The sequence below is a fragment of the Schistocerca cancellata genome, chromosome 9 (assembly GCF_023864275.1).
Source record: "Schistocerca cancellata isolate TAMUIC-IGC-003103 chromosome 9, iqSchCanc2.1, whole genome shotgun sequence".
NCBI lineage: Eukaryota > Metazoa > Arthropoda > Insecta > Orthoptera > Acrididae > Schistocerca > Schistocerca cancellata.
Window position 1 is genome coordinate 522,141,751 of NC_064634.1, and position 27,879 is coordinate 522,169,629.

The window sequence follows — 27,879 nt, forward strand, 5'->3', positions numbered from 1 at the left end:
ACACCTGGTGTGAGGCGAGGCGAGGCGAGGCGAGGCGAGGCGAGGAAGCCCACATCGCTACAAGTGGCGCCCTCCAGCACGACACTGCCACACCCCGCAGAGGCCCTCCGCTGAACACCAGGGACAAGATGCGTCCTCCGCTAGTGTCGAAGGCTGCACGCGCCCAGCAAATGACAGGGGGTGCAACGAGCAGCAGTGCGTCTCACACACGCGGCGGTGCGCCCGCCAATTCGGCCGTCGCTCTGCTGGGACGCCGGGCGCGCCTCCCCGCGCCGTCCTCGTGGAACTGGCGGTTGCGGAAGGAAGCGCTTTCGTCAAATGCGGCCGAAAACTAACATTTTGTGTGTTGGAAGAAAAGCCGAACGCGAATTCTGCCGTGCTCCTACATTAGATGAGCGCCAACGGCCATACCATGATGAATACACCGGTTCTCGTCCGATCACCGAAGTTAAGCATCATCGGGCCCGGCTAGTACTTGGATGGGTGACCGCCTGGGAAACTCGGGTGCTGTTGGCTCCCTTCCTTTTTTTTTTTTTGTTATGTCGCCAGCCCAATTTTCAAACTACCTTTCTGTTGTGACAAAGATGCTTCCTTAAGCCTTTTAAACTACTGTAATGGTACGAAAATGCAGTAATTAACTCAGTTTGAGGGAGAATGTGCTAACCAAGTTTGCCAAGAAGACTTTGAAAACGACAAAACAGTACGAATCGGCAGGTGATTTCTGAAATACGTCACCGCCTATTGTTGTGTAGGAGTGTAGAGTTCCAAATTTGATTTGTAACCACGAATTTATTCCTTAGTCGTCTCGTCTCGTCTCGTCTCGTCTCGTCCCGCAGACGTTTGTCGTGCTTGCGCTGTCATATGGACCACGACCCGAGCGGCAGCGAGCGGCAGTCGAGCAAAGTCGGGACAAGTCGGGACGAGGACAGGGACAGGGATAGGAATGGTGCGAATGCACTGCAAACTACGCAGACACCTGGTGTGAGGCGAGGTGAAGCGAGGAAGCCCACATCGCTACCAGTGGCGCCCTCCAGCACGATACTGCCACACCCCGCACAGGCCCTCCGCTGAACACCAGGGACAAGATGCGTCCTCCGCTGGTGTCGAAGGCTGGACGCGCCCAGCGAATGACAGGGGGTGCAACGAGCAGCAGTGCGTCTCACACACGCGGCGGTGCGCCCGCCAATTCGGCCGTCGCTCTGCTGGGACACCGGGCGCGCCTCCCCGCGCCGTCCGCGAGGAACTGGTGGTTGCGGAAGGAAGCGCTTTCGTCAAATGCGGCCGAAAACTAACATTTTGTGTGTTGGGAGAAAAGCCGAACGCGAATTCTGCCGTGCTCCTACATTAGATGAGCGCCAACGGCCATACCATGATGAATACACCGGTTCTCGTCCGATCACCGAAGTTAAGCATCATCGGGCCCGGCTAGTACTTGGATGGGTGACCGCCTGGGAAACCCGGGTGCTGTTGGCTCCCTTCCTTTTCTTTTTTTTGTTATGTCGCAAGCCCAATTTTCAAACTACCTTTCTGTTGTGACAAAGATGCTTCCTTAAGCCTTTTAAACTACTGTAATGGTACGAAAACGCAGTAATTAACTCAGTTTGAGGGAGAATGTGCTAACCAAGTTTGCCAAGAAGACTTTGAAAACGACAAAACAGTACGAACCGGCAGGTGATTTCTGAAATACGTCACCGCCTATTGTTGTGTAGGAGTGTAGAGTTCCAAATTTGATTTGTAACCACGAATTTATTCCTTAGTCGTCTCGTCTCGTCTCGTCTCGTCTCGACCCGCAGACGTTTGTCGTGCTTGCGCTGTCATATGGACCACGACCCGAGCGGCAGCGAGCGGCAGTCGAGCAAAGTCGGGACAAGTCGGGACGGGGACAGGGACAGGGATAGGAATGGTGCGAATGCACTGCAAACTACGCAGACACCTGGTGTGAGGCGAGGCGAAGCGAGGAAGCCCACATCGCTACCAGTGGCGCCCTCCAGCACGATACTGCCACACCCCGCACAGGCCCTCCGCTGAACACCAGGGACAAGATGCGTCCTCCGCTAGTGTCGAAGGCTGCACGCGCCCAGCGAATGACAGGGGGTGCAACGAGCAGCAGTGCGTCTCACACACGCGGCGGTGCGCCCGCCAATTCGGCCGTCGCTCTGCTGGGACGCCGGGCGCGCCTCCCCGCGCCGTCCTCGAGGAACTGGCGGTTGCGGAAGGAAGCGCTTTCGTCAAATGCGGCCGAAAACTAACATTTTGTGTGTTGGGAGAAAAGCCGAACGCGAATTCTGCCGTGCTCCTACATTAGATGAGCGCCAACGGCCATACCATGATGAATACACCGGTTCTCGTCCGATCACCGAAGTTAAGCATCATCGGGCCCGGCTAGTACTTGGATGGGTGACCGCCTGGGAAACCCGGGTGCTGTTGGCTCCCTTCCTTTTTTTTTTTTTTATGTCGCCAGCCCAATTTTCAAACTACCTTTCTGTTGTGAGAAAGATGCTTCCTTAAGCCTTTTAAACTACTGTAATGGTACGAAAATGCAGTAATTAACTCAGTTTGAGGGAGAATGTGCTAACCAAGTTTGCCAAGAAGACTTTGAAAACGACAAAACAGTACGAATCGGCAGGTGATTTCTGAAATACGTCGCCGCCTATTGATGTGTAGGAGTGTAGAGTTCCAAATTTGATTTGTAACCACGAATTTATTCCTTAGTCGTCTCGTCTCGTCTCGTCTCGTCTCGTCCCGCAGACGTTTGTCGTGCTTGCGCTGTCATATGGACCACGACCCGAGCGGCAGCGAGCGGCAGTCGAGCAAAGTCGGGACAAGTCGGGACGGGGACAGGGACAGGGATAGGAATGGTGCGAATGCACTGCAAACTACGCAGACACCTGGTGTGAGGCGAGGCGAAGCGAGGAAGCCCACATCGCTACCAGTGGCGCCCTCCAGCACGATACTGCCACACCCCGCACAGGCCCTCCGCTGAACACCAGGGACAAGATGCGTCCTCCGCTGGTGTCGAAGGCTGCACGCGCCCAGCGAATGACAGGGGGTGCAACGAGCAGCAGTGCGTCTCACACACGCGGCGGTGCGCCCGCCAATTCGGCCGTCGCTCTGCTGGGACACCGGGCGCGCCTCCCCGCGCCGTCCGCGAGGAACTGGCGGTTGTGGAAGGAAGCGCTTTCGTCAAATGCGGCCGAAAACTAACATTTTGTGTGTTGGGAGAAAAGCCGAACGCGAATTCTGCCGTGCTCCTACATTAGATGAGCGCCAACGGCCATACCATGATGAATACACAGGTTCTCGTCCGATCACCGAAGTTAAGCATCATCGGGCCCGGCTAGTACTTGGATGGGTGACCGCCTGGGAAACCCGGGTGCTGTTGGCTCCCTTCCTTTTCTTTTTTTTGTTATGTCGCCAGCCCAATTTTCAAACTACCTTTCTGTTGTGACAAAGATGCTTCCTTAAGCCTTTTAAACTACTGTAATGGTACGAAAATGCAGTAATTAACTCAGTTTGAGGGAGAATGTGCTAACCAAGTTTGCCAAGAAGACTTTGAAAACGACAAAACAGTACGAACCGGCAGGTGATTTCTGAAATACGTCACCGCCTATTGTTGTGTAGGAGTGTAGAGTTCCAAATTTGATTTGTAACCACGAATTTATTCCTTAGTCGTCTCGTCTCGTCTCGTCTCGTCTCGTCCCGCAGACGTTTGTCGTGCTTGCGCTGTCATATGGACCACGACCCGAGCGGCAGCGAGCGGCAGTCGAGCAAAGTCGGGACAAGTCGGGACGGGGACAGGGACAGGGATAGGAATGGTGCGAATGCACTGCAAACTACGCAGACACCTGGTGTGAGGCGAGGCGAGGCGTGGCGAGGCGAGGCGAGGAAGCCCACATCGCTACAAGTGGCGCCCTCCAGCACGACACTGCCACACCCCGCAGAGGCCCTCCGCTGAACACCAGGGACAAGATGCGTCCTCCGCTAGTGTCGAAGGCTGCACGCGCCCAGCAAATGACAGGGGGTGCAACGAGCAGCAGTGCGTCTCACACACGCGGCGGTGCGCCCGCCAATTCGGCCGTCGCTCTGCTGGGACGCCGGGCGCGCCTCCCCGCGCCGTCCTCGAGGAACTGGCGGTTGCGGAAGGAAGCGCTTTCGTCAAATGCGGCCGAAAACTAACATTTTGTGTGTTGGGAGAAAAGCCGAACGCGAATTCTGCCGTGCTCCTACATTAGATGAGCGCCAACGGCCATACCATGATGAATACACCGGTTCTCGTCCGATCACCGAAGTTAAGCATCATCGGGCCCGGCTAGTACTTGGATGGGTGACCGCCTGGGAAACCCGGGTGCTGTTGGCTCCCTTCCTTTTTTTTTTTATGTCGCCAGCCCAATTTTCAAACTACCTTTCTGTTGTGAGAAAGATGCTTCCTTAAGCCTTTTAAACTACTGTAATGGTAAGAAAAAGCAGTAATTAACTCAGTTTGAGGGAGAATGTGCTAACCAAGTTTGCCAAGAAGACTTTGAAAACGACAAAACAGTACGAATCGGCAGGTGATTTCTGAAATACGTCACCGCCTATTGTTGTGTAGGAGTGTAGAGTTCCAAATTTGATTTGTAACCACGAATTTATTCCTTAGTCGTCTCGTCTCGTCTCGTCTCGTCTCGTCCCGCAGACGTTTGTCGTGCTTGCGCTGTCATATGGACCACGACCCGAGCGGCAGCGAGCGGCAGTCGAGCAAAGTCGGGACTAGTCGGGACGGGGACAGGGACAGGGATAGGAATGGTGCGAATGCACTGCAAACTACGCAGACACCTGGTGTGAGGCGAGGCGAGGCGAGGCGAGGCGAGGAAGCCCACATCGCTACCAGTGGCGCCCTCCAGCACGACACTGCCACACCCCGCAGAGGCCCTCCGCTGAACACCAGGGACAAGATGCGTCCTCCGCTAGTGTCGAAGGCTGCACGCGCCCAGCAAATGACAGGGGGTGCAACGAGCAGCAGTGCGTCTCACACACGCGGCGGTGCGCCCGCCAATTCGGCCGTCGCTCTGCTGGGACGCCGGGCGCGCCTCCCCGCGCCGTCCTCGAGGAACTGGCGGTTGCGGAAGGAAGCGCTTTCGTCAAATGCGGCCGAAAACTAACATTTTGTGTGTTGGAAGAAAAGCCGAACGCGAATTCTGCCGTGCTCCTACATTAGATGAGCGCCAACGGCCATACCATGATGAATACACCGGTTCTCGTCCGATCACCGAAGTTAAGCATCATCGGGACCGGTTAGTACTTGGATGGGTGACCGCCTGGGAAACCCGGGTGCTGTTGGCTCCCTTCCTTTTCTTTTTTTTTTTATGTCGCCAGCCCAATTTTCAAACTACCTTTCTGTTGTGACAAAGATGCTTCCTTAAGCCTTTTAAACTACTGTAATGGTACGAAAATGCAGTAATTAACTCAGTTTGAGGGAGAATGTGCTAACCAAGTTTGCCAAGAAGACTTTGAAAACGACAAAACAGTACGAACCGGCAGGTGATTTCTGAAATACGTCACCGCCTATTGTTGTGTAGGAGTGTAGAGTTCCAAATTTGATTTGTAACCACGAATTTATTCCTTAGTCGTCTCGTCTCATCTCGTCTCGTCTCGTCCCGCAGACGTTTGTCGTGCTTGCGCTGTCATATGGACCACGACCCGAGCGGCAGCGAGCGGCAGTCGAGCAAAGTCGGGACAAGTCGGGACGGGGACAGGGACAGGGATAGGAATGGTGCGAATGCACTGCAAACTACGCAGACACCTGGTGTGAGGCGAGGCGAGGCGAGGCGAGGCGAGGCGAGGCGAGGAAGCCCACATCGCTACAAGTGGCGCCCTCCAGCACGACACTGCCACACCCCGCAGAGGCCCTCCGCTGAACACCAGGGACAAGATGCGTCCTCCGCTAGTGTCGAAGGCTGCACGCGCCCAGCAAATGACAGGGGGTGCAACGAGCAGCAGTGCGTCTCACACACGCGGCGGTGCGCCCGCCAATTCGGCCGTCGCTCTGCTGGGACGCCGGGCGCGCCTCCCCGCGCCGTCCTCGAGGAACTGGCGGTTGCGGAAGGAAGCGCTTTCGTCAAATGCGGCCGAAAACTAACATTTTGTGTGTTGGGAGAAAAGCCGAACGCGAATTCTGCCGTGCTCCTACATTAGATGAGCGCCAACGGCCATACCATGATGAATACACCGGTTCTCGTCCGATCACCGAAGTTAAGCATCATCGGGCCCGGCTAGTACTTGGATGGGTGACCGCCTGGGAAACCCGGGTGCTGTTGGCTCCCTTCCTTTTTTTTTTATGTCGCCAGCCCAATTTTCAAACTACCTTTCTGTTGTGAGAAAGATGCTTCCTTAAGCCTTTTAAACTACTGTAATGGTACGAAAAAGCAGTAATTAACTCAGTTTGAGGGAGAATGTGCTAACCAAGTTTGCCAAGAAGACTTTGAAAACGACAAAACAGTACGAATCGGCAGGTGATTTCTGAAATACGTCACCGCCTATTGTTGTGTAGGAGTGTAGAGTTCCAAATTTGATTTGTAACCACGAATTTATTCCTTAGTCGTCTCGTCTCGTCTCGTCTCGTCTCGTCCCGCAGACGTTTGTCGTGCTTGCGCTGTCATATGGACCACGACCCGAGCGGCAGCGAGCGGCAGTCGAGCAAAGTCGGGACAAGTCGGGACGGGGACAGGGACAGGGATAGGAATGGTGCGAATGCACTGCAAACTACGCAGACACCTGGTGTGAGGCGAGGCGAAGCGAGGAAGCCCACATCGCTACCAGTGGCGCCCTCCAGCACGATACTGCCACACCCCGCACAGGCCCTCCGCTGAACACCAGGGACAAGATGCGTCCTCCGCTGGTGTCGAAGGCTGCACGCGCCCAGCGAATGACAGGGGGTGCAACGAGCAGCAGTGCGTCTCACACACGCGGCGGTGCGCCCGCCAATTCGGCCGTCGCTCTGCTGGGACACCGGGCGCGCCTCCCCGCGCCGTCCGCGAGGAACTGGCGGTTGCGGAAGGAAGCGCTTTCGTCAAATGCGGCCGAAAACTAACATTTTGTGTGTTGGGAGAAAAGCCGAACGCGAATTCTGCCGTGCTCCTACATTAGATGAGCGCCAACGGCCATACCATGATGAATACACCGGTTCTCGTCCGATCACCGAAGTTAAGCATCATCGGGCCCGGCTAGTACTTGGATGGGTGACCGCCTGGGAAACCCGGGTGCTGTTGGCTCCCTTCCTTTTTTTTTTATGTCGCCAGCCCAATTTTCAAACTACCTTTCTGTTGTGAGAAAGATGCTTCCTTAAGCCTTTTAAACTACTGTAATGGTACGAAAAAGCAGTAATTAACTCAGTTTGAGGGAGAATGTGCTAACCAAGTTTGCCAAGAAGACTTTGAAAACGACAAAACAGTACGAATCGGCAGGTGATTTCTGAAATACGTCACCGCCTATTGTTGTGTAGGAGTGTAGAGTTCCAAATTTGATTTGTAACCACGAATTTATTCCTTAGTCGTCTCGTCTCGTCTCGTCTCGTCTCGTCCCGCAGACGTTTGTCGTGCTTGCGCTGTCATATGGACCACGACCCGAGCGGCAGCGAGCGGCAGTCGAGCAAAGTCGGGACAAGTCGGGACGGGGACAGGGACAGGGATAGGAATGGTGCGAATGCACTGCAAACTACGCAGACACCTGGTGTGAGGCGAGGCGAAGCGAGGAAGCCCACATCGCTACCAGTGGCGCCCTCCAGCACGATACTGCCACACCCCGCACAGGCCCTCCGCTGAACACCAGGGACAAGATGCGTCCTCCGCTGGTGTCGAAGGCTGCACGCGCCCAGCGAATGACAGGGGGTGCAACGAGCAGCAGTGCGTCTCACACACGCGGCGGTGCGCCCGCCAATTCGGCCGTCGCTCTGCTGGGACACCGGGCGCGCCTCCCCGCGCCGTCCGCGAGGAACTGGCGGTTGCGGAAGGAAGCGCTTTCGTCAAATGCGGCCGAAAACTAACATTTTGTGTGTTGGGAGAAAAGCCGAACGCGAATTCTGCCGTGCTCCTACATTAGATGAGCGCCAACGGCCATACCATGATGAATACACCGGTTCTCGTCCGATCACCGAAGTTAAGGATCATCGGGCCCGGCTAGTACTTGGATGGGTGACCGCCTGGGAAACCCGGGTGCTGTTGGCTCCCTTCCTTTTCTTTTTTTTGTTATGTCGCCAGCCCAATTTTCAAACTACCTTTCTGTTGTGACAAAGATGCTTCCTTAAGCCTTTTAAACTACTGTAATGGTACGAAAATGCAGTAATTAACTCAGTTTGAGGGAGAATGTGCTAACCAAGTTTGCCAAGAAGACTTTGAAAACGACAAAACAGTACGAACCGGCAGGTGATTTCTGAAATACGTCACCGCCTATTGTTGTGTAGGAGTGTAGAGTTCCAAATTTGATTTGTAACCACGAATTTATTCCTTAGTCGTCTCGTCTCGTCTCGTCTCGTCTCGTCCCGCAGACGTTTGTCGTGCTTGCGCTGTCATATGGACCACGACCCGAGCGGCAGCGAGCGGCAGTCGAGCAAAGTCGGGACAAGTCGGGACGGGGACAGGGACAGGGATAGGAATGGTGCGAATGCACTGCAAACTACGCAGACACCTGGTGTGAGGCGAGGCGAAGCGAGGAAGCCCACATCGCTACCAGTGGCGCCCTCCAGCACGATACTGCCACACCCCGCACAGGCCCTCTGCTGAACACCAGGGACAAGATGCGTCCTCCGCTAGTGTCGAAGGCTGCACGCGCCCAGCGAATGACAGGGGGTGCAACGAGCAGCAGTGCGTCTCACACACGCGGCGGTGCGCCCGCCAATTCGGCCGTCGCTCTGCTGGGACGCCGGGCGCGCCTCCCCGCGCCGTCCTCGAGGAACTGGCGGTTGCGGAAGGAAGCGCTTTCGTCAAATGCGGCCGAAAACTAACATTTTGTGTGTTGGGAGAAAAGCCGAACGCGAATTCTGCCGTGCTCCTACATTAGATGAGCGCCAACGGCCATACCATGATGAATACACCGGTTCTCGTCCGATCACCGAAGTTAAGCATCATCGGGCCCGGCTAGTACTTGGATGGGTGACCGCTTGGGAAACCCGGGTGCTGTTGGCTCCCTTCCTTTTTTTTTTTTTATGTCGCCAGCCCAATTTTCAAACTACCTTTCTGTTGTGAGAAAGATGCTTCCTTAAGCCTTTTAAACTACTGTAATGGTACGAAAATGCAGTAATTAACTCAGTTTGAGGGAGAATGTGCTAACCAAGTTTGCCAAGAAGACTTTGAAAACGACAAAACAGTACGAATCGGCAGGTGATTTCTGAAATACGTCGCCGCCTATTGATGTGTAGGAGTGTAGAGTTCCAAATTTGATTTGTAACCACGAATTTATTCCTTAGTCGTCTAGTCTCGTCTCGTCTCGTCTCGTCCCGCAGACGTTTGTCGTGCTTGCGCTGTCATATGGACCACGACCCGAGCGGCAGCGAGCGGCAGTCGAGCAAAGTCGGGACAAGTCGGGACGGGGACAGGGACAGGGATAGGAATGGTGCGAATGCACTGCAAACTACGCAGACACCTGGTGTGAGGCGAGGCGAGGCGAGGCGAGGCGAGGCGAGGAAGCCCACATCGCTACAAGTGGCGCCCTCCAGCACGACACTGCCACACCCCGCAGAGGCCCTCCGCTGAACACCAGGGACAAGATGCGTCCTCCGCTAGTGTCGAAGGCTGCACGCGCCCAGCAAATGACAGGGGGTGCAACGAGCAGCAGTGCGTCTCACACACGCGGCGGTGCGCCCGCCAATTCGGCCGTCGCTCTGCTGGGACGCCGGGCGCGCCTCCCCGCGCCGTCCTCGAGGAACTGGCGGTTGCGGAAGGAAGCGCTTTCGTCAAATGCGGCCGAAAACTAACATTTTGTGTGTTGGGAGAAAAGCCGAACGCGAATTCTGCCGTGCTCCTACATTAGATGAGCGCCAACGGCCATACCATGATGAATACACCGGTTCTCGTCCGATCACCGAAGTTAAGCATCATCGGGCCCGGCTAGTACTTGGATGGGTGACCGCCTGGGAAACCCGGGTGCTGTTGGCTCCCTTCCTTTTTTTTTTTTATGTCGCCAGCCCAATTTTCAAACTACCTTTCTGTTGTGAGAAAGATGCTTCCTTAAGCCTTTTAAACTACTGTAATGGTACGAAAAAGCAGTAATTAACTCAGTTTGAGGGAGAATGTGCTAACCAAGTTTGCCAAGAAGACTTTGAAAACGACAAAACAGTACGAATCGGCAGGTGATTTCTGAAATACGTCACCGCCTATTGTTGTGTAGGAGTGTAGAGTTCCAAATTTGATTTGTAACCACGAATTTATTCCTTAGTCGTCTCGTCTCGTCTCGTCTCGTCTCGTCCCGCAGACGTTTGTCGTGCTTGCGCTGTCATATGGACCACGACCCGAGCGGCAGCGAGCGGCAGTCGAGCAAAGTCGGGACAAGTCGGGACGGGGACAGGGACAGGGATAGGAATGGTGCGAATGCACTGCAAACTACGCAGACACCTGGTGTGAGGCGAGGCGAGGCGAGGCGAGGCGAGGCGAGGCGAGGAAGCCCACATCGCTACAAGTGGCGCCCTCCAGCACGACACTGCCACACCCCGCAGAGGCCCTCCGCTGAACACCAGGGACAAGATGCGTCCTCCGCTAGTGTCGAAGGCTGCACGCGCCCAGCAAATGACAGGGGGTGCAACGAGCAGCAGTGCGTCTCACACACGCGGCGGTGCGCCCGCCAATTCGGCCGTCGCTCTGCTGGGACGCCGGGCGCGCCTCCCCGCGCCGTCCTCGAGGAACTGGCGGTTGCGGAAGGAAGCGCTTTCGTCAAATGCGGCCGAAAACTAACATTTTGTGTGTTGGGAGAAAAGCCGAACGCGAATTCTGCCGTGCTCCTACATTAGATGAGCGCCAACGGCCATACCATGATGAATACACCGGTTCTCGTCCGATCACCGAAGTTAAGCATCATCGGGCCCGGCTAGTACTTGGATGGGTGACCGCCTGGGAAACCCGGGTGCTGTTGGCTCCCTTCCTTTTTTTTTTTATGTCGCCAGCCCAATTTTCAAACTACCTTTCTGTTGTGAGAAAGATGCTTCCTTAAGCCTTTTAAACTACTGTAATGGTACGAAAAAGCAGTAATTAACTCAGTTTGAGGGAGAATGTGCTAACCAAGTTTGCCAAGAAGACTTTGAAAACGACAAAACAGTACGAATCGGCAGGTGATTTCTGAAATACGTCACCGCCTATTGTTGTGTAGGAGTGTAGAGTTCCAAATTTGATTTGTAACCACGAATTTATTCCTTAGTCGTCTCGTCTCGTCTCGTCTCGTCTCGTCCCGCAGACGTTTGTCGTGCTTGCGCTGTCATATGGACCACGACCCGAGCGGCAGCGAGCGGCAGTCGAGCAAAGTCGGGACAAGTCGGGACGGGGACAGGGACAGGGATAGGAATGGTGCGAATGCACTGCAAACTACGCAGACACCTGGTGTGAGGCGAGGCGAAGCGAGGAAGCCCACATCGCTACCAGTGGCGCCCTCCAGCACGATACTGCCACACCCCGCACAGGCCCTCCGCTGAACACCAGGGACAAGATGCGTCCTCCGCTGGTGTCGAAGGCTGCACGCGCCCAGCGAATGACAGGGGGTGCAACGAGCAGCAGTGCGTCTCACACACGCGGCGGTGCGCCCGCCAATTCGGCCGTCGCTCTGCTGGGACACCGGGCGCGCCTCCCCGCGCCGTCCGCGAGGAACTGGCGGTTGCGGAAGGAAGCGCTTTCGTCAAATGCGGCCGAAAACTAACATTTTGTGTGTTGGGAGAAAAGCCGAACGCGAATTCTGCCGTGCTCCTACATTAGATGAGCGCCAACGGCCATACCATGATGAATACACCGGTTCTCGTCCGATCACCGAAGTTAAGCATCATCGGGCCCGGCTAGTACTTGGATGGGTGACCGCCTGGGAAACCCGGGTGCTGTTGGCTCCCTTCCTTTTCTTTTTTTTGTTATGTCGCCAGCCCAATTTTCAAACTACCTTTCTGTTGTGACAAAGATGCTTCCTTAAGCCTTTTAAACTACTGTAATGGTACGAAAATGCAGTAATTAACTCAGTTTGAGGGAGAATGTGCTAACCAAGTTTGCCAAGAAGACTTTGAAAACGACAAAACAGTACGAACCGGCAGGTGATTTCTGAAATACGTCACCGCCTATTGTTGTGTAGGAGTGTAGAGTTCCAAATTTGATTTGTAACCACGAATTTATTCCTTAGTCGTCTCGTCTCGTCTCGTCTCGTCCCGCAGACGTTTGTCGTGCTTGCGCTGTCATATGGACCACGACCCGAGCGGCAGCGAGCGGCAGTCGAGCAAAGTCGGGACAAGTCGGGACGGGGACAGGGACAGGGATAGGAATGGTGCGAATGCACTGCAAACTACGCAGACACCTGGTGTGAGGCGAGGCGAAGCGAGGAAGCCCACATCGCTACCAGTGGCGCCCTCCAGCACGATACTGCCACACCCCGCACAGGCCCTCCGCTGAACACCAGGGACAAGATGCGTCCTCCGCTAGTGTCGAAGGCTGCACGCGCCCAGCGAATGACAGGGGGTGCAACGAGCAGCAGTGCGTCTCACACACGCGGCGGTGCGCCCGCCAATTCGGCCGTCGCTCTGCTGGGACGCCGGGCGCGCCTCCCCGCGCCGTCCTCGAGGAACTGGCGGTTGCGGAAGGAAGCGCTTTCGTCAAATGCGGCCGAAAACTAACATTTTGTGTGTTGGGAGAAAAGCCGAACGCGAATTCTGCCGTGCTCCTACATTAGATGAGCGCCAACGGCCATACCATGATGAATACACCGGTTCTCGTCCGATCACCGAAGTTAAGCATCATCGGGCCCGGCTAGTACTTGGATGGGTGACCGCCTGGGAAACCCGGGTGCTGTTGGCTCCCTTCCTTTTCTTTTTTTTGTTATGTCGCCAGCCCAATTTTCAAACTACCTTTCTGTTGTGACAAAGATGCTTCCTTAAGCCTTTTAAACTACTGTAATGGTACGAAAATGCAGTAATTAACTCAGTTTGAGGGAGAATGTGCTAACCAAGTTTGCCAAGAAGACTTTGAAAACGACAAAACAGTACGAACCGGCAGGTGATTTCTGAAATACGTCACCGCCTATTGTTGTGTAGGAGTGTAGAGTTCCAAATTTGATTTGTAACCACGAATTTATTCCTTAGTCGTCTCGTCTCGTCTCGTCTCGTCTCGTCCCGCAGACGTTTGTCGTGCTTGCGCTGTCATATGGACCACGACCCGAGCGGCAGCGAGCGGCAGTCGAGCAAAGTCGGGACAAGTCGGGACGGGGACAGGGACAGGGATAGGAATGGTGCGAATGCACTGCAAACTACGCAGACACCTGGTGTGAGGCGAGGCGAAGCGAGGAAGCCCACATCGCTACCAGTGGCGCCCTCCAGCACGATACTGCCACACCCCGCACAGGCCCTCCGCTGAACACCAGGGACAAGATGCGTCCTCCGCTAGTGTCGAAGGCTGCACGCGCCCAGCGAATGACAGGGGGTGCAACGAGCAGCAGTGCGTCTCACACACGCGGCGGTGCGCCCGCCAATTCGGCCGTCGCTCTGCTGGGACGCCGGGCGCGCCTCCCCGCGCCGTCCTCGAGGAACTGGCGGTTGCGGAAGGAAGCGCTTTCGTCAAATGCGGCCGAAAACTAACATTTTGTGTGTTGGGAGAAAAGCCGAACGCGAATTCTGCCGTGCTCCTACATTAGATGAGCGCCAACGGCCATACCATGATGAATACACCGGTTCTCGTCCGATCACCGAAGTTAAGCATCATCGGGCCCGGCTAGTACTTGGATGGGTGACCGCCTGGGAAACCCGGGTGCTGTTGGCTCCCTTCCTTTTCTTTTTTTTGTTATGTCGCCAGCCCAATTTTCAAACTACCTTTCTGTTGTGAGAAAGATGCTTCCTTAAGCCTTTTAAACTACTGTAATGGTACGAAAATGCAGTAATTAACTCAGTTTGAGGGAGAATGTGCTAACCAAGTTTGCCAAGAAGACTTTGAAAACGACAAAACAGTACGAATCGGCAGGTGATTTCTGAAATACGTCGCCGCCTATTGATGTGTAGGAGTGTAGAGTTCCAAATTTGATTTGTAACCACGAATTTATTCCTTAGTCGTCTAGTCTCGTCTCGTCTCGTCTCGTCCCGCAGACGTTTGTCGTGCTTGCGCTGTCATATGGACCACGACCCGAGCGGCAGCGAGCGGCAGTCGAGCAAAGTCGGGACAAGTCGGGACGGGGACAGGGACAGGGATAGGAATGGTGCGAATGCACTGCAAACTACGCAGACACCTGGTGTGAGGCGAGGCGAGGCGAGGCGAGGCGAGGCGAGGAAGCCCACATCGCTACAAGTGGCGCCCTCCAGCACGACACTGCCACACCCCGCAGAGGCCCTCCGCTGAACACCAGGGACAAGATGCGTCCTCCGCTAGTGTCGAAGGCTGCACGCGCCCAGCAAATGACAGGGGGTGCAACGAGCAGCAGTGCGTCTCACACACGCGGCGGTGCGCCCGCCAATTCGGCCGTCGCTCTGCTGGGACGCCGGGCGCGCCTCCCCGCGCCGTCCTCGAGGAACTGGCGGTTGCGGAAGGAAGCGCTTTCGTCAAATGCGGCCGAAAACTAACATTTTGTGTGTTGGGAGAAAAGCCGAACGCGAATTCTGCCGTGCTCCTACATTAGATGAGCGCCAACGGCCATACCATGATGAATACACCGGTTCTCGTCCGATCACCGAAGTTAAGCATCATCGGGCCCGGCTAGTACTTGGATGGGTGACCGCCTGGGAAACCCGGGTGCTGTTGGCTCCCTTCCTTTTTTTTTTTATGTCGCCAGCCCAATTTTCAAACTACCTTTCTGTTGTGAGAAAGATGCTTCCTTAAGCCTTTTAAACTACTGTAATGGTACGAAAAAGCAGTAATTAACTCAGTTCGAGGGAGAATGTGCTAACCAAGTTTGCCAAGAAGACTTTGAAAACGACAAAACAGTACGAATCGGCAGGTGATTTCTGAAATACGTCACCGCCTATTGTTGTGTAGGAGTGTAGAGTTCCAAATTTGATTTGTAACCACGAATTTATTCCTTAGTCGTCTCGTCTCGTCTCGTCTCGTCTCGTCCCGCAGACGTTTGTCGTGCTTGCGCTGTCATATGGACCACGACCCGAGCGGCAGCGAGCGGCAGTCGAGCAAAGTCGGGACAAGTCGGGACGGGGACAGGGACAGGGATAGGAATGGTGCGAATGCACTGCAAACTACGCAGACACCTGGTGTGAGGCGAGGCGAAGCGAGGAAGCCCACATCGCTACCAGTGGCGCCCTCCAGCACGATACTGCCACACCCCGCACAGGCCCTCCGCTGAACACCAGGGACAAGATGCGTCCTCCGCTGGTGTCGAAGGCTGCACGCGCCCAGCGAATGACAGGGGGTGCAACGAGCAGCAGTGCGTCTCACACACGCGGCGGTGCGCCCGCCAATTCGGCCGTCGCTCTGCTGGGACACCGGGCGCGCCTCCCCGCGCCGTCCGCGAGGAACTGGCGGTTGCGGAAGGAAGCGCTTTCGTCAAATGCGGCCGAAAACTAACATTTTGTGTGTTGGGAGAAAAGCCGAACGCGAATTCTGCCGTGCTCCTACATTAGATGAGCGCCAACGGCCATACCATGATGAATACACCGGTTCTCGTCCGATCACCGAAGTTAAGCATCATCGGGCCCGGCTAGTACTTGGATGGGTGACCGCCTGGGAAACCCGGGTGCTGTTGGCTCCCTTCCTTTTCTTTTTTTTGTTATGTCGCCAGCCCAATTTTCAAACTACCTTTCTGTTGTGACAAAGATGCTTCCTTAAGCCTTTTAAACTACTGTAATGGTCCGAAAATGCAGTAATTAACTCAGTTTGAGGGAGAATGTGCTAACCAAGTTTGCCAAGAAGACTTTGAAAACGACAAAACAGTACGAATCGGCAGGTGATTTCTGAAATACGTCGCCGCCTATTGATGTGTAGGAGTGTAGAGTTCCAAATTTGATTTGTAACCACGAATTTATTCCTTAGTCGTCTAGTCTCGTCTCGTCTCGTCTCGTCCCGCAGACGTTTGTCGTGCTTGCGCTGTCATATGGACCACGACCCGAGCGGCAGCGAGCGGCAGTCGAGCAAAGTCGGGACAAGTCGGGACGGGGACAGGGACAGGGATAGGAATGGTGCGAATGCACTGCAAACTACGCAGACACCTGGTGTGAGGCGAGGCGAGGCGAGGCGAGGCGAGGCGAGGAAGCCCACATCGCTACAAGTGGCGCCCTCCAGCACGACACTGCCACACCCCGCAGAGGCCCTCCGCTGAACACCAGGGACAAGATGCGTCCTCCGCTAGTGTCGAAGGCTGCACGCGCCCAGCAAATGACAGGGGGTGCAACGAGCAGCAGTGCGTCTCACACACGCGGCGGTGCGCCCGCCAATTCGGCCGTCGCTCTGCTGGGACGCCGGGCGCGCCTCCCCGCGCCGTCCTCGAGGAACTGGCGGTTGCGGAAGGAAGCGCTTTCGTCAAATGCGGCCGAAAACTAACATTTTGTGTGTTGGGAGAAAAGCCGAACGCGAATTCTGCCGTGCTCCTACATTAGATGAGCGCCAACGGCCATACCATGATGAATACACCGGTTCTCGTCCGATCACCGAAGTTAAGCATCATCGGGCCCGGCTAGTACTTGGATGGGTGACCGCCTGGGAAACCCGGGTGCTGTTGGCTCCCTTCCTTTTTTTTTTATGTCGCCAGCCCAATTTTCAAACTACCTTTCTGTTGTGAGAAAGATGCTTCCTTAAGCCTTTTAAACTACTGTAATGGTACGAAAAAGCAGTAATTAACTCAGTTTGAGGGAGAATGTGCTAACCAAGTTTGCCAAGAAGACTTTGAAAACGACAAAACAGTACGAATCGGCAGGTGATTTCTGAAATACGTCACCGCCTATTGTTGTGTAGGAGTGTAGAGTTCCAAATTTGATTTGTAACCACGAATTTATTCCTTAGTCGTCTCGTCTCGTCTCGTCTCGTCTCGTTCCGCAGACGTTTGTCGTGCTTGCGCTGTCATATGGACCACGACCCGAGCGGCAGCGAGCGGCAGTCGAGCAAAGTCGGGACAAGTCGGGACGGGGACAGGGACAGGGATAGGAATGGTGCGAATGCACTGCAAACTACGCAGACACCTGGTGTGAGGCGAGGCGAAGCGAGGAAGCCCACATCGCTACCAGTGGCGCCCTCCAGCACGATACTGCCACACCCCGCACAGGCCCTCCGCTGAACACCAGGGACAAGATGCGTCCTCCGCTGGTGTCGAAGGCTGCACGCGCCCAGCGAATGACAGGGGGTGCAACGAGCAGCAGTGCGTCTCACACACGCGGCGGTGCGCACGCCAATTCGGCCGTCGCTCTGCTGGGACACCGGGCGCGCCTCCCCGCGCCGTCCGCGAGGAACTGGCGGTTGCGGAAGGAAGCGCTTTCGTCAAATGCGGCCGAAAACTAACATTTTGTGTGTTGGGAGAAAAGCCGAACGCGAATTCTGCCGTGCTCCTACATTAGATGAGCGCCAACGGCCATACCATGATGAATACACCGGTTCTCGTCCGATCACCGAAGTTAAGCATCATCGGGCCCGGCTAGTACTTGGATGGGTGACCGCCTGGGAAACCCGGGTGCTGTTGGCTCCCTTCCTTTTCTTTTTTTTGTTATGTCGCCAGCCCAATTTTCAAACTACCTTTCTGTTGTGAGAAAGATGCTTCCTTAAGCCTTTTAAACTACTGTAATGGTACGAAAATGAAGTAATTGACTCAGTTTGAGGGAGAATGTGCTAACCAAGTTTGCCAAGAAGACTTTGAAAACGACAAAACAGTACGAACCGGCAGGTGATTTCTGAAATACGTCACCGCCTATTGTTGTGTAGGAGTGTAGAGTTCCAAATTTGATTTGTAACCACGAATTTATTCCTTAGTCGTCTCGTCTCGTCTCGTCTCGTCTCGTCCCGCAGACGTTTGTCGTGCTTGCGCTGTCATATGGACCACGACCCGAGCGGCAGCGAGCGGCAGTCGAGCAAAGTCGGGACAAGTCGGGACGGGGACAGGGACAGGGATAGGAATGGTGCGAATGCACTGCAAACTACGCAGACACCTGGTGTGAGGCGAGGCGAAGCGAGGAAGCCCACATCGCTACCAGTGGCGCCCTCCAGCACGATACTGCCACACCCCGCACAGGCCCTCCGCTGAACACCAGGGACAAGATGCGTCCTCCGCTAGTGTCGAAGGCTGCACGCGCCCAGCGAATGACAGGGGGTGCAACGAGCAGCAGTGCGTCTCACACACGCGGCGGTGCGCCCGCCAATTCGGCCGTCGCTCTGCTGGGACGCCGGGCGCGCCTCCCCGCGCCGTCCTCGAGGAACTGGCGGTTGCGGAAGGAAGCGCTTTCGTCAAATGCGGCCGAAAACTAACATTTTGTGTGTTGGGAGAAAAGCCGAACGCGAATTCTGCCGTGCTCCTACATTAGATGAGCGCCAACGGCCATACCATGATGAATACACCGGTTCTCGTCCGATCACCGAAGTTAAGCATCATCGGGCCCGGCTAGTACTTGGATGGGTGACCGCCTGGGAAACCCGGGTGCTGTTGGCTCCCTTCCTTTTTTTTTTTTTTATGTCGCCAGCCCAATTTTCAAACTACCTTTCTGTTGTGAGAAAGATGCTTCCTTAAGCCTTTTAAACTACTGTAATGGTACGAAAATGCAGTAATTAACTCAGTTTGAGGGAGAATGTGCTAACCAAGTTTGCCAAGAAGACTTTGAAAACGACAAAACAGTACGAATCGGCAGGTGATTTCTGAAATACGTCGCCGCCTATTGATGTGTAGGAGTGTAGAGTTCCAAATTTGATTTGTAACCACGAATTTATTCCTTAGTCGTCTAGTCTCGTCTCGTCTCGTCTCGTCCCGCAGACGTTTGTCGTGCTTGCGCTGTCATATGGACCACGACCCGAGCGGCAGCGAGCGGCAGTCGAGCAAAGTCGGGACAAGTCGGGACGGGGACAGGGACAGGGATAGGAATGGTGCGAATGCACTGCAAACTACGCAGACACCTGGTGTGAGGCGAGGCGAGGCGAGGCGAGGCGAGGCGAGGAAGCCCACATCGCTACAAGTGGCGCCCTCCAGCACGACACTGCCACACCCCGCAGAGGCCCTCCGCTGAACACCAGGGACAAGATGCGTCCTCCGCTAGTGTCGAAGGCTGCACGCGCCCAGCGAATGACAGGGGGTGCAACGAGCAGCAGTGTGTCTCACACACGCGGCGGTGCGCCCGCCAATTCGGCCGTCGCTCTGCTGGGACGCCGGGCGCGCCTCCCCGCGCCGTCCTCGAGGAACTGGCGGTTGCGGAAGGAAGCGCTTTCGTCAAATGCGGCCGAAAACTAACATTTTGTGTGTTGGGAGAAAAGCCGAACGCGAATTCTGCCGTGCTCCTACATTAGATGAGCGCCAACGGCCATACCATGATGAATACACCGGTTCTCGTCCGATCACCGAAGTTAAGCATCATCGGGCCCGGCTAGTACTTGGATGGGTGACCGCCTGGGAAACCCGGGTGCTGTTGGCTCCCTTCCTTTTCTTTTTTTTTTGTTATGTCGCCAGCCCAATTTTCAAACTACCTTTCTGTTGTGACAAAGATGCTTCCTTAAGCCTTTTATACTACTGTAATGGTACGAAAATGCAGTAATTAACTCAGTTTGAGGGAGAATGTGCTAACCAAGTTTGCCAAGAAGACTTTGAAAACGACAAAACAGTACGAATCGGCAGGTGATTTCTGAAATACGTCACCGCCTATTGTTGTGTAGGAGTGTAGAGTTCCAAATTTGATTTGTAACCACGAATTTATTCCTTAGTCGTCTCGTCTCGTCTCGTCTCGTCTCGTCCCGCAGACGTTTGTCGTGCTTGCGCTGTCATATGGACCACGACCCGAGCGGCAGCGAGCGGCAGTCGAGCAAAGTCGGGACAAGTCGGGACGGGGACAGCGACAGGGATAGGAATGGTGCGAATGCACTGCAAACTACGCAGACACCTGGTGTGAGGCGAGGCGAAGCGAGGAAGCCCACATCGCTACCAGTGGCGCCCTCCAGCACGATACTGCCACACCCCGCACAGGCCCTCCGCTGAACACCAGGGACAAGATGCGTCCTCCGCTAGTGTCGAAGGCTGCACGCGCCCAGCGAATGACAGGGGGTGCAACGAGCAGCAGTGTGTCTCACACACGCGGCGGTGCGCCCGCCAATTCGGCCGTCGCTCTGCTGGGACGCCGGGCGCGCCTCCCCGCGCCGTCCTCGAGGAACTGGCGGTTGCGGAAGGAAGCGCTTTCGTCAAATGCGGCCGAAAACTAACATTTTGTGTGTTGGGAGAAAAGCCGAACGCGAATTCTGCCGTGCTCCTACATTAGATGAGCGCCAACGGCCATACCATGATGAATACACCGGTTCTCGTCCGATCACCGAAGTTAAGCATCATCGGGCCCGGCTAGTACTTGGATGGGTGACCGCCTGGGAAACCCGGGTGCTGTTGGCTCCCTTCCTTTTTTTTTTTTTGTTATGTCGCCAGCCCAATTTTCAAACTACCTTTCTGTTGTGACAAAGATGCATCCTTAAGCCTTTTAAACTACTGTAATGGTACGAAAATGCAGTAATTAACTCAGTTTGAGGGAGAATGTGCTAACCAAGTTTGCCAAGAAGACTTTGAAAACGACAAAACAGTACGAATCGGCAGGTGATTTCTGAAATACGTCACCGCCTATTGTTGTGTAGGAGTGTAGAGTTCCAAATTTGATTTGTAACCACGAATTTATTCCTTAGTCGTCTCGTCTCGTCTCGTCTCGTCTCGTCCCGCAGACGTTTGTCGTGCTTGCGCTGTCATATGGACCACGACCCGAGCGGCAGCGAGCGGCAGTCGAGCAAAGTCGGGACAAGTCGGGACGGGGACAGGGACAGGGATAGGAATGGTGCGAATGCACTGCAAACTACGCAGACACCTGGTGTGAGGCGAGGCGAAGCGAGGAAGCCCACATCGCTACCAGTGGCGCCCTCCAGCACGATACTGCCACACCCCGCACAGGCCCTCCGCTGAACACCAGGGACAAGATGCGTCCTCCGCTAGTGTCGAAGGCTGCACGCGCCCAGCGAATGACAGGGGGTGCAACGAGCAGCAGTGCGTCTCACACACGCGGCGGTGCGCCCGCCAATTCGGCCGTCGCTCTGCTGGGACGCCGGGCGCGCCTCCCCGCGCCGTCCTCGAGGAACTGGCGGTTGCGGAAGGAAGCGCTTTCGTCAAATGCGGCCGAAAACTAACATTTTGTGTGTTGGGAGAAAAGCCGAACGTGAATTCTGCCGTGCTCCTACATTAGATGAGCGCCAACGGCCATACCATGATGAATACACCGGTTCTCGTCCGATCACCGAAGTTAAGCATCATCGGGCCCGGCTAGTACTTGGATGGGTGACCGCCTGGGAAACCCGGGTGCTGTTGGCTCCCTTCCTTTTCTTTTTTTTGTTATGTCGCCAGCCCAATTTTCAAACTACCTTTCTGTTGTGACAAAGATGCTTCCTTAAGCCTTTTAAACTACTGTAATGGTACGAAAATGCAGTAATTAACTCAGTTTGAGGGAGAATGTGCTAACCAAGTTTGCCAAGAAGACTTTGAAAACGACAAAACAGTACGAACCGGCAGGTGATTTCTGAAATACGTCACCGCCTATTGTTGTGTAGGAGTGTAGAGTTCCAAATTTGATTTGTAACCACGAATTTATTCCTTAGTCGTCTCGTCTCGTCTCGTCTCGTCTCGTCCCGCAGACGTTTGTCGTGCTTGCGCTGTCATATGGACCACGACCCGAGCGGCAGCGAGCGGCAGTCGAGCAAAGTCGGGACAAGTCGGGACGGGGACAGGGACAGGGATAGGAATGGTGCGAATGCACTGCAAACTACGCAGACACCTGGTGTGAGGCGAGGCGAAGCGAGGAAGCCCACATCGCTACCAGTGGCGCCCTCCAGCACGATACTGCCACACCCCGCACAGGCCCTCCGCTGAACACCAGGGACAAGATGCGTCCTCCGCTAGTGTCGAAGGCTGCACGCGCCCAGCGAATGACAGGGGGTGCAACGAGCAGCAGTGTGTCTCACACACGCGGCGGTGCGCCCGCCAATTCGGCCGTCGCTCTGCTGGGACGCCGGGCGCGCCTCCCCGCGCCGTCCTCGAGGAACTGGCGGTTGCGGAAGGAAGCGCTTTCGTCAAATGCGGCCGAAAACTAACATTTTGTGTGTTGGGAGAAAAGCCGAACGCGAATTCTGCCGTGCTCCTACATTAGATGAGCGCCAACGGCCATACCATGATGAATACACCGGTTCTCGTCCGATCACCGAAGTTAAGCATCATCGGGCCCGGCTAGTACTTGGATGGGTGACCGCCTGGGAAACCCGGGTGCTGTTGGCTCCCTTCCTTTTTTTTTTTTTGTTATGTCGCCAGCCCAATTTTCAAACTACCTTTCTGTTGTGACAAAGATGCATCCTTAAGCCTTTTAAACTACTGTAATGGTACGAAAATGCAGTAATTAACTCAGTTTGAGGGAGAATGTGCTAACCAAGTTTGCCAAGAAGACTTTGAAAACGACAAAACAGTACGAATCGGCAGGTGATTTCTGAAATACGTCACCGCCTATTGTTGTGTAGGAGTGTAGAGTTCCAAATTTGATTTGTAACCACGAATTTATTCCTTAGTCGTCTCGTCTCGTCTCGTCTCGTCCCGCAGACGTTTGTCGTGCTTGCGCTGTCATATGGACCACGACCCGAGCGGCAGCGAGCGGCAGTCGAGCAAAGTCGGGACAAGTCGGGACGGGGACAGGGACAGGGATAGGAATGGTGCGAATGCACTGCAAACTACGCAGACACCTGGTGTGAGGCGAGGCGAAGCGAGGAAGCCCACATCGCTACCAGTGGCGCCCTCCAGCACGATACTGCCACACCCCGCACAGGCCCTCCGCTGAACACCAGGGACAAGATGCGTCCTCCGCTAGTGTCGAAGGCTGCACGCGCCCAGCGAATGACAGGGGGTGCAACGAGCAGCAGTGCGTCTCACACACGCGGCGGTGCGCCCGCCAATTCGGCCGTCGCTCTGCTGGGACGCCGGGCGCGCCTCCCCGCGCCGTCCTCGAGGAACTGGCGGTTGCGGAAGGAAGCGCTTTCGTCAAATGCGGCCGAAAACTAACATTTTGTGTGTTGGGAGAAAAGCCGAACGCGAATTCTGCCGTGCTCCTACATTAGATGAGCGCCAACGGCCATACCATGATGAATACACCGGTTCTCGTCCGATCACCGAAGTTAAGCATCATCGGGCCCGGCTAGTACTTGGATGGGTGACCGCCTGGGAAACCCGGGTGCTGTTGGCTCCCTTCCTTTTCTTTTTTTTTTGTTATGTCGCCAGCCCAATTTTCAAACTACCTTTCTGTTGTGACAAAGATGCTTCCTTAAGCCTTTTAAACTACTGTAATGGTACGAAAATGCAGTAATTAACTCAGTTTGAGGGAGAATGTGCTAACCAAGTTTGCCAAGAAGACTTTGAAAACGACAAAACAGTACGAATCGGCAGGTGATTTCTGAAATACGTCACCGCCTATTGTTGTGTAGGAGTGTAGAGTTCCAAATTTGATTTGTAACCACGAATTTATTCCTTAGTCGTCTCGTCTCGTCTCGTCTCGTCTCGTCCCGCAGACGTTTGTCGTGCTTGCGCTGTCATATGGACCACGACCCGAGCGGCAGCGAGCGGCAGTCGAGCAAAGTCGGGACAAGTCGGGACGGGGACAGCGACAGGGATAGGAATGGTGCGAATGCACTGCAAACTACGCAGACACCTGGTGTGAGGCGAGGCGAAGCGAGGAAGCCCACATCGCTACCAGTGGCGCCCTCCAGCACGATACTGCCACACCCCGCACAGGCCCTCCGCTGAACACCAGGGACAAGATGCGTCCTCCGCTAGTGTCGAAGGCTGCACGCGCCCAGCGAATGACAGGGGGTGCAACGAGCAGCAGTGTGTCTCACACACGCGGCGGTGCGCCCGCCAATTCGGCCGTCGCTCTGCTGGGACGCCGGGCGCGCCTCCCCGCGCCGTCCTCGAGGAACTGGCGGTTGCGGAAGGAAGCGCTTTCGTCAAATGCGGCCGAAAACTAACATTTTGTGTGTTGGGAGAAAAGCCGAACGCGAATTCTGCGTGCACCTACATTAGATGAGCGCCAACGGCCATACCATGATGAATACACCGGTTCTCGTCCGATCACCGAAGTTAAGCATCATCGGGCCCGGCTAGTACTTGGATGGGTGACCGCCTGGGAAACCCGGGTGCTGTTGGCTCCCTTCCTTTTTTTTTTTTTGTTATGTCGCCAGCCCAATTTTCAAACTACCTTTCTGTTGTGACAAAGATGCTTCCTTAAGCCTTTTAAACTACTGTAATGGTACGAAAATGCAGTAATTAACTCAGTTTGAGGGAGAATGTGCTAACCAAGTTTGCCAAGAAGACTTTGAAAACGACAAAACAGTACGAATCGGCAGGTGATTTCTGAAATACGTCACCGCCTATTGTTGTGTAGGAGTGTAGAGTTCCAAATTTGATTTGTAACCACGAATTTATTCCTTAGTCGTCTCGTCTCGTCTCGTCTCGTCTCGTCCCGCAGACGTTTGTCGTGCTTGCGCTGTCATATGGACCACGACCCGAGCGGCAGCGAGCGGCAGTCGAGCAAAGTCGGGACAAGTCGGGACGGGGACAGGGACAGGGATAGGAATGGTGCGAATGCACTGCAAACTACGCAGACACCTGGTGTGAGGCGAGGCGAGGCGAGGCGAGGCGAGGAAGCCCACATCGCTACCAGTGGCGCCCTCCAGCACGACACTGCCACACCCCGCAGAGGCCCTCCGCTGAACACCAGGGACAAGATGCGTCCTCCGCTAGTGTCGAAGGCTGCACGCGCCCAGCGAATGACAGGGGGTGCAACGAGCAGCAGTGCGTCTCACACACGCGGCGGTGCGCCCGCCAATTCGGCCGTCGCTCTGCTGGGACACCGGGCGCGCCTCCCCGCGCCGTCCTCGAGGAACTGGCGGTTGCGGAAGGAAGCGCTTTCGTCAAATGCGGCCGAAAACTAACATTTTGTGTGTTGGGAGAAAAGCCGAACGCGAATTCTGCCGTGCTCCTACATTAGATGAGCGCCAACGGCCATACCATGATGAATACACCGGTTCTCGTCCGATCACCGAAGTTAAGCATCATCGGGCCCGGCTAGTACTTGGATGGGTGACCGCCTGGGAAACCCGGGTGCTGTTGGCTCCCTTCCTTTTCTTTTTTTTTTGTTATGTCGCCAGCCCAATTTTCAAACTACCTTTCTGTTGTGACAAAGATGCTTCCTTAAGCCTTTTAAACTACTGTAATGGTACGAAAATGCAGTAATTAACTCAGTTTGAGGGAGAATGTGCTAACCAAGTTTGCCAAGAAGACTTTGAAAACGACAAAACAGTACGAATCGGCAGGTGATTTCTGAAATACGTCACCGCCTATTGTTGTGTAGGAGTGTAGAGTTCCAAATTTGATTTGTAACCACGAATTTATTCCTTAGTCGTCTCGTCTCGTCTCGTCTCGTCTCGTCCCGCAGACGTTTGTCGTGCTTGCGCTGTCATATGGACCACGACCCGAGCGGCAGCGAGCGGCAGTCGAGCAAAGTCGGGACAAGTCGGGACGGGGACAGCGACAGGGATAGGAATGGTGCGAATGCACTGCAAACTACGCAGACACCTGGTGTGAGGCGAGGCGAAGCGAGGAAGCCCACATCGCTACCAGTGGCGCCCTCCAGCACGATACTGCCACACCCCGCACAGGCCCTCCGCTGAACACCAGGGACAAGATGCGTCCTCCGCTAGTGTCGAAGGCTGCACGCGCCCAGCGAATGACAGGGGGTGCAACGAGCAGCAGTGTGTCTCACACACGCGGCGGTGCGCCCGCCAATTCGGCCGTCGCTCTGCTGGGACGCCGGGCGCGCCTCCCCGCGCCGTCCTCGAGGAACTGGCGGTTGCGGAAGGAAGCGCTTTCGTCAAATGCGGCCGAAAACTAACATTTTGTGTGTTGGGAGAAAAGCCGAACGCGAATTCTGCCGTGCTCCTACATTAGATGAGCGCCACGGCCATACCATGATGAATACACCGGTTCTCGTCCGATCACCGAAGTTAAGCATCATCGGGCCCGGCTAGTACTTGGATGGGTGACCGCCTGGGAAACCCGGGTGCTGTTGGCTCCCTTCCTTTTTTTTTTTTTGTTATGTCGCCAGCCCAATTTTCAAACTACCTTTCTGTTGTGACAAAGATGCATCCTTAAGCCTTTTAAACTACTGTAATGGTACGAAAATGCAGTAATTAACTCAGTTTGAGGGAGAATGTGCTAACCAAGTTTGCCAAGAAGACTTTGAAAACGACAAAACAGTACGAATCGGCAGGTGATTTCTGAAATACGTCACCGCCTATTGTTGTGTAGGAGTGTAGAGTTCCAAATTTGATTTGTAACCACGAATTTATTCCTTAGTCGTCTCGTCTCGTCTCGTCTCGTCTCGTCCCGCAGACGTTTGTCGTGCTTGCGCTGTCATATGGACCACGACCCGAGCGGCAGCGAGCGGCAGTCGAGCAAAGTCGGGACAAGTCGGGACGGGGACAGGGACAGGGATAGGAATGGTGCGAATGCACTGCAAACTACGCAGACACCTGGTGTGAGGCGAGGCGAGGCGAGGCGAGGAAGCCCACATCGCTACCAGTGGCGCCCTCCAGCACGACACTGCCACACCCCGCAGAGGCCCTCCGCTGAACACCAGGGACAAGATGCGTCCTCCGCTAGTGTCGAAGGCTGCACGCGCCCAGCGAATGACAGGGGGTGCAACGAGCAGCAGTGCGTCTCACACACGCGGCGGTGCGCCCGCCAATTCGGCCGTCACTCTGCTGGGACGCCGGGCGCGCCTCCCCGCGCCGTCCTCGAGGAACTGGCGGTTGCGGAAGGAAGCGCTTTCGTCAAATGCGGCCGAAAACTAACATTTTGTGTGTTGGGAGAAAAGCCGAACGCGAATTCTGCCGTGCTCCTACATTAGATGAGCGCCAACGGCCATACCATGATGAATACACAGGTTCTCGTCCGATCACCGAGGTTAAGCATCATCGGGCACGGCTAGTACTTGGATGGGTGACCGCCTGGGAAACCCGGGTGCTGTTGGCTCCCTTCCTTTTTTTTTTTTTTATGTCGCCAGCCCAATTTTCAAACTACCTTTCTGTTGTGAGAAAGATGCTTCCTTAAGCCTTTTAAACTACTGTAATGGTACGAAAATGCAGTAATTAACTCAGTTTGAGGGAGAATGTGCTAACCAAGTTTGCCAAGAAGACTTTGAAAACGACAAAACAGTACGAATCGGCAGGTGATTTCTGAAATACGTCACCGCCTATTGTTGTGTAGGAGTGTAGAGTTCCAAATTTGATTTGTAACCACGAATTTATTCCTTAGTCGTCTCGTCTCGTCTCGTCTCGTCTCGTCCCGCAGACGTTTGTCGTGCTTGCGCTGTCATATGGACCACGACCCGAGCGGCAGCGAGCGGCAGTCGAGCAAAGTCGGGACAAGTCGGGACGGGGACAGGGACAGGGATAGGAATGGTGCGAATGCACTGCAAACTACGCAGACACCTGGTGTGAGGCGAGGCGA

At 55.0% G+C, this 27,879-nt stretch overlaps 29 non-coding genes across 29 annotated transcripts; all 29 read left to right on the top strand.

Annotated features, from left to right (window-relative positions):
* The first annotated feature begins 397 nt into the window (after positions 1-397).
* On the top strand, positions 398-516 carry LOC126102858 (5S ribosomal RNA). The gene has a single exon (XR_007523119.1). It is a non-coding gene; the product is annotated as a 5S ribosomal RNA (ribosomal RNA).
* An 838-nt stretch (positions 517-1,354) lies between these two features.
* LOC126102727 (5S ribosomal RNA) lies at positions 1,355-1,473 on the top strand. The gene has a single exon (XR_007523006.1). It is a non-coding gene; the product is annotated as a 5S ribosomal RNA (ribosomal RNA).
* Positions 1,474-2,311: 838 nt separating this feature from the next.
* On the top strand, positions 2,312-2,430 carry LOC126102728 (5S ribosomal RNA). Its single transcript, XR_007523007.1, has one exon. It is a non-coding gene; the product is annotated as a 5S ribosomal RNA (ribosomal RNA).
* An 836-nt stretch (positions 2,431-3,266) lies between these two features.
* LOC126101760 (5S ribosomal RNA) lies at positions 3,267-3,385 on the top strand. Its single transcript, XR_007522480.1, has one exon. It is a non-coding gene; the product is annotated as a 5S ribosomal RNA (ribosomal RNA).
* Positions 3,386-4,238: 853 nt separating this feature from the next.
* Positions 4,239-4,357, top strand: LOC126102730 (5S ribosomal RNA). The gene has a single exon (XR_007523008.1). It is a non-coding gene; the product is annotated as a 5S ribosomal RNA (ribosomal RNA).
* Positions 4,358-5,200: 843 nt separating this feature from the next.
* On the top strand, positions 5,201-5,319 carry LOC126101783 (5S ribosomal RNA). The gene has a single exon (XR_007522501.1). It is a non-coding gene; the product is annotated as a 5S ribosomal RNA (ribosomal RNA).
* Positions 5,320-6,177: 858 nt separating this feature from the next.
* LOC126102731 (5S ribosomal RNA) lies at positions 6,178-6,296 on the top strand. The gene has a single exon (XR_007523009.1). It is a non-coding gene; the product is annotated as a 5S ribosomal RNA (ribosomal RNA).
* An 832-nt stretch (positions 6,297-7,128) lies between these two features.
* Positions 7,129-7,247, top strand: LOC126102732 (5S ribosomal RNA). The gene has a single exon (XR_007523010.1). It is a non-coding gene; the product is annotated as a 5S ribosomal RNA (ribosomal RNA).
* Positions 7,248-8,079: 832 nt separating this feature from the next.
* On the top strand, positions 8,080-8,198 carry LOC126101782 (5S ribosomal RNA). The gene has a single exon (XR_007522500.1). It is a non-coding gene; the product is annotated as a 5S ribosomal RNA (ribosomal RNA).
* An 838-nt stretch (positions 8,199-9,036) lies between these two features.
* Positions 9,037-9,155, top strand: LOC126102789 (5S ribosomal RNA). Its single transcript, XR_007523061.1, has one exon. It is a non-coding gene; the product is annotated as a 5S ribosomal RNA (ribosomal RNA).
* Positions 9,156-10,005: 850 nt separating this feature from the next.
* Positions 10,006-10,124, top strand: LOC126102733 (5S ribosomal RNA). Its single transcript, XR_007523011.1, has one exon. It is a non-coding gene; the product is annotated as a 5S ribosomal RNA (ribosomal RNA).
* An 854-nt stretch (positions 10,125-10,978) lies between these two features.
* Positions 10,979-11,097, top strand: LOC126102734 (5S ribosomal RNA). The gene has a single exon (XR_007523012.1). It is a non-coding gene; the product is annotated as a 5S ribosomal RNA (ribosomal RNA).
* An 833-nt stretch (positions 11,098-11,930) lies between these two features.
* On the top strand, positions 11,931-12,049 carry LOC126102735 (5S ribosomal RNA). Its single transcript, XR_007523013.1, has one exon. It is a non-coding gene; the product is annotated as a 5S ribosomal RNA (ribosomal RNA).
* An 833-nt stretch (positions 12,050-12,882) lies between these two features.
* LOC126102736 (5S ribosomal RNA) lies at positions 12,883-13,001 on the top strand. The gene has a single exon (XR_007523014.1). It is a non-coding gene; the product is annotated as a 5S ribosomal RNA (ribosomal RNA).
* Positions 13,002-13,839: 838 nt separating this feature from the next.
* On the top strand, positions 13,840-13,958 carry LOC126102738 (5S ribosomal RNA). The gene has a single exon (XR_007523016.1). It is a non-coding gene; the product is annotated as a 5S ribosomal RNA (ribosomal RNA).
* Positions 13,959-14,811: 853 nt separating this feature from the next.
* LOC126102739 (5S ribosomal RNA) lies at positions 14,812-14,930 on the top strand. The gene has a single exon (XR_007523017.1). It is a non-coding gene; the product is annotated as a 5S ribosomal RNA (ribosomal RNA).
* An 833-nt stretch (positions 14,931-15,763) lies between these two features.
* LOC126102741 (5S ribosomal RNA) lies at positions 15,764-15,882 on the top strand. Its single transcript, XR_007523018.1, has one exon. It is a non-coding gene; the product is annotated as a 5S ribosomal RNA (ribosomal RNA).
* An 853-nt stretch (positions 15,883-16,735) lies between these two features.
* On the top strand, positions 16,736-16,854 carry LOC126102742 (5S ribosomal RNA). The gene has a single exon (XR_007523019.1). It is a non-coding gene; the product is annotated as a 5S ribosomal RNA (ribosomal RNA).
* Positions 16,855-17,686: 832 nt separating this feature from the next.
* LOC126102743 (5S ribosomal RNA) lies at positions 17,687-17,805 on the top strand. Its single transcript, XR_007523020.1, has one exon. It is a non-coding gene; the product is annotated as a 5S ribosomal RNA (ribosomal RNA).
* An 838-nt stretch (positions 17,806-18,643) lies between these two features.
* On the top strand, positions 18,644-18,762 carry LOC126102744 (5S ribosomal RNA). Its single transcript, XR_007523021.1, has one exon. It is a non-coding gene; the product is annotated as a 5S ribosomal RNA (ribosomal RNA).
* Positions 18,763-19,613: 851 nt separating this feature from the next.
* LOC126102745 (5S ribosomal RNA) lies at positions 19,614-19,732 on the top strand. The gene has a single exon (XR_007523022.1). It is a non-coding gene; the product is annotated as a 5S ribosomal RNA (ribosomal RNA).
* An 840-nt stretch (positions 19,733-20,572) lies between these two features.
* LOC126102746 (5S ribosomal RNA) lies at positions 20,573-20,691 on the top strand. The gene has a single exon (XR_007523023.1). It is a non-coding gene; the product is annotated as a 5S ribosomal RNA (ribosomal RNA).
* An 838-nt stretch (positions 20,692-21,529) lies between these two features.
* LOC126102747 (5S ribosomal RNA) lies at positions 21,530-21,648 on the top strand. The gene has a single exon (XR_007523024.1). It is a non-coding gene; the product is annotated as a 5S ribosomal RNA (ribosomal RNA).
* An 838-nt stretch (positions 21,649-22,486) lies between these two features.
* Positions 22,487-22,605, top strand: LOC126102748 (5S ribosomal RNA). The gene has a single exon (XR_007523025.1). It is a non-coding gene; the product is annotated as a 5S ribosomal RNA (ribosomal RNA).
* An 833-nt stretch (positions 22,606-23,438) lies between these two features.
* Positions 23,439-23,557, top strand: LOC126102750 (5S ribosomal RNA). Its single transcript, XR_007523027.1, has one exon. It is a non-coding gene; the product is annotated as a 5S ribosomal RNA (ribosomal RNA).
* Positions 23,558-24,396: 839 nt separating this feature from the next.
* LOC126102753 (5S ribosomal RNA) lies at positions 24,397-24,515 on the top strand. The gene has a single exon (XR_007523028.1). It is a non-coding gene; the product is annotated as a 5S ribosomal RNA (ribosomal RNA).
* An 848-nt stretch (positions 24,516-25,363) lies between these two features.
* On the top strand, positions 25,364-25,482 carry LOC126102754 (5S ribosomal RNA). Its single transcript, XR_007523029.1, has one exon. It is a non-coding gene; the product is annotated as a 5S ribosomal RNA (ribosomal RNA).
* An 840-nt stretch (positions 25,483-26,322) lies between these two features.
* Positions 26,323-26,440, top strand: LOC126102007 (5S ribosomal RNA). The gene has a single exon (XR_007522707.1). It is a non-coding gene; the product is annotated as a 5S ribosomal RNA (ribosomal RNA).
* An 843-nt stretch (positions 26,441-27,283) lies between these two features.
* LOC126102055 (5S ribosomal RNA) lies at positions 27,284-27,402 on the top strand. The gene has a single exon (XR_007522750.1). It is a non-coding gene; the product is annotated as a 5S ribosomal RNA (ribosomal RNA).
* The last annotated feature ends 477 nt before the right edge of the window (positions 27,403-27,879 follow it).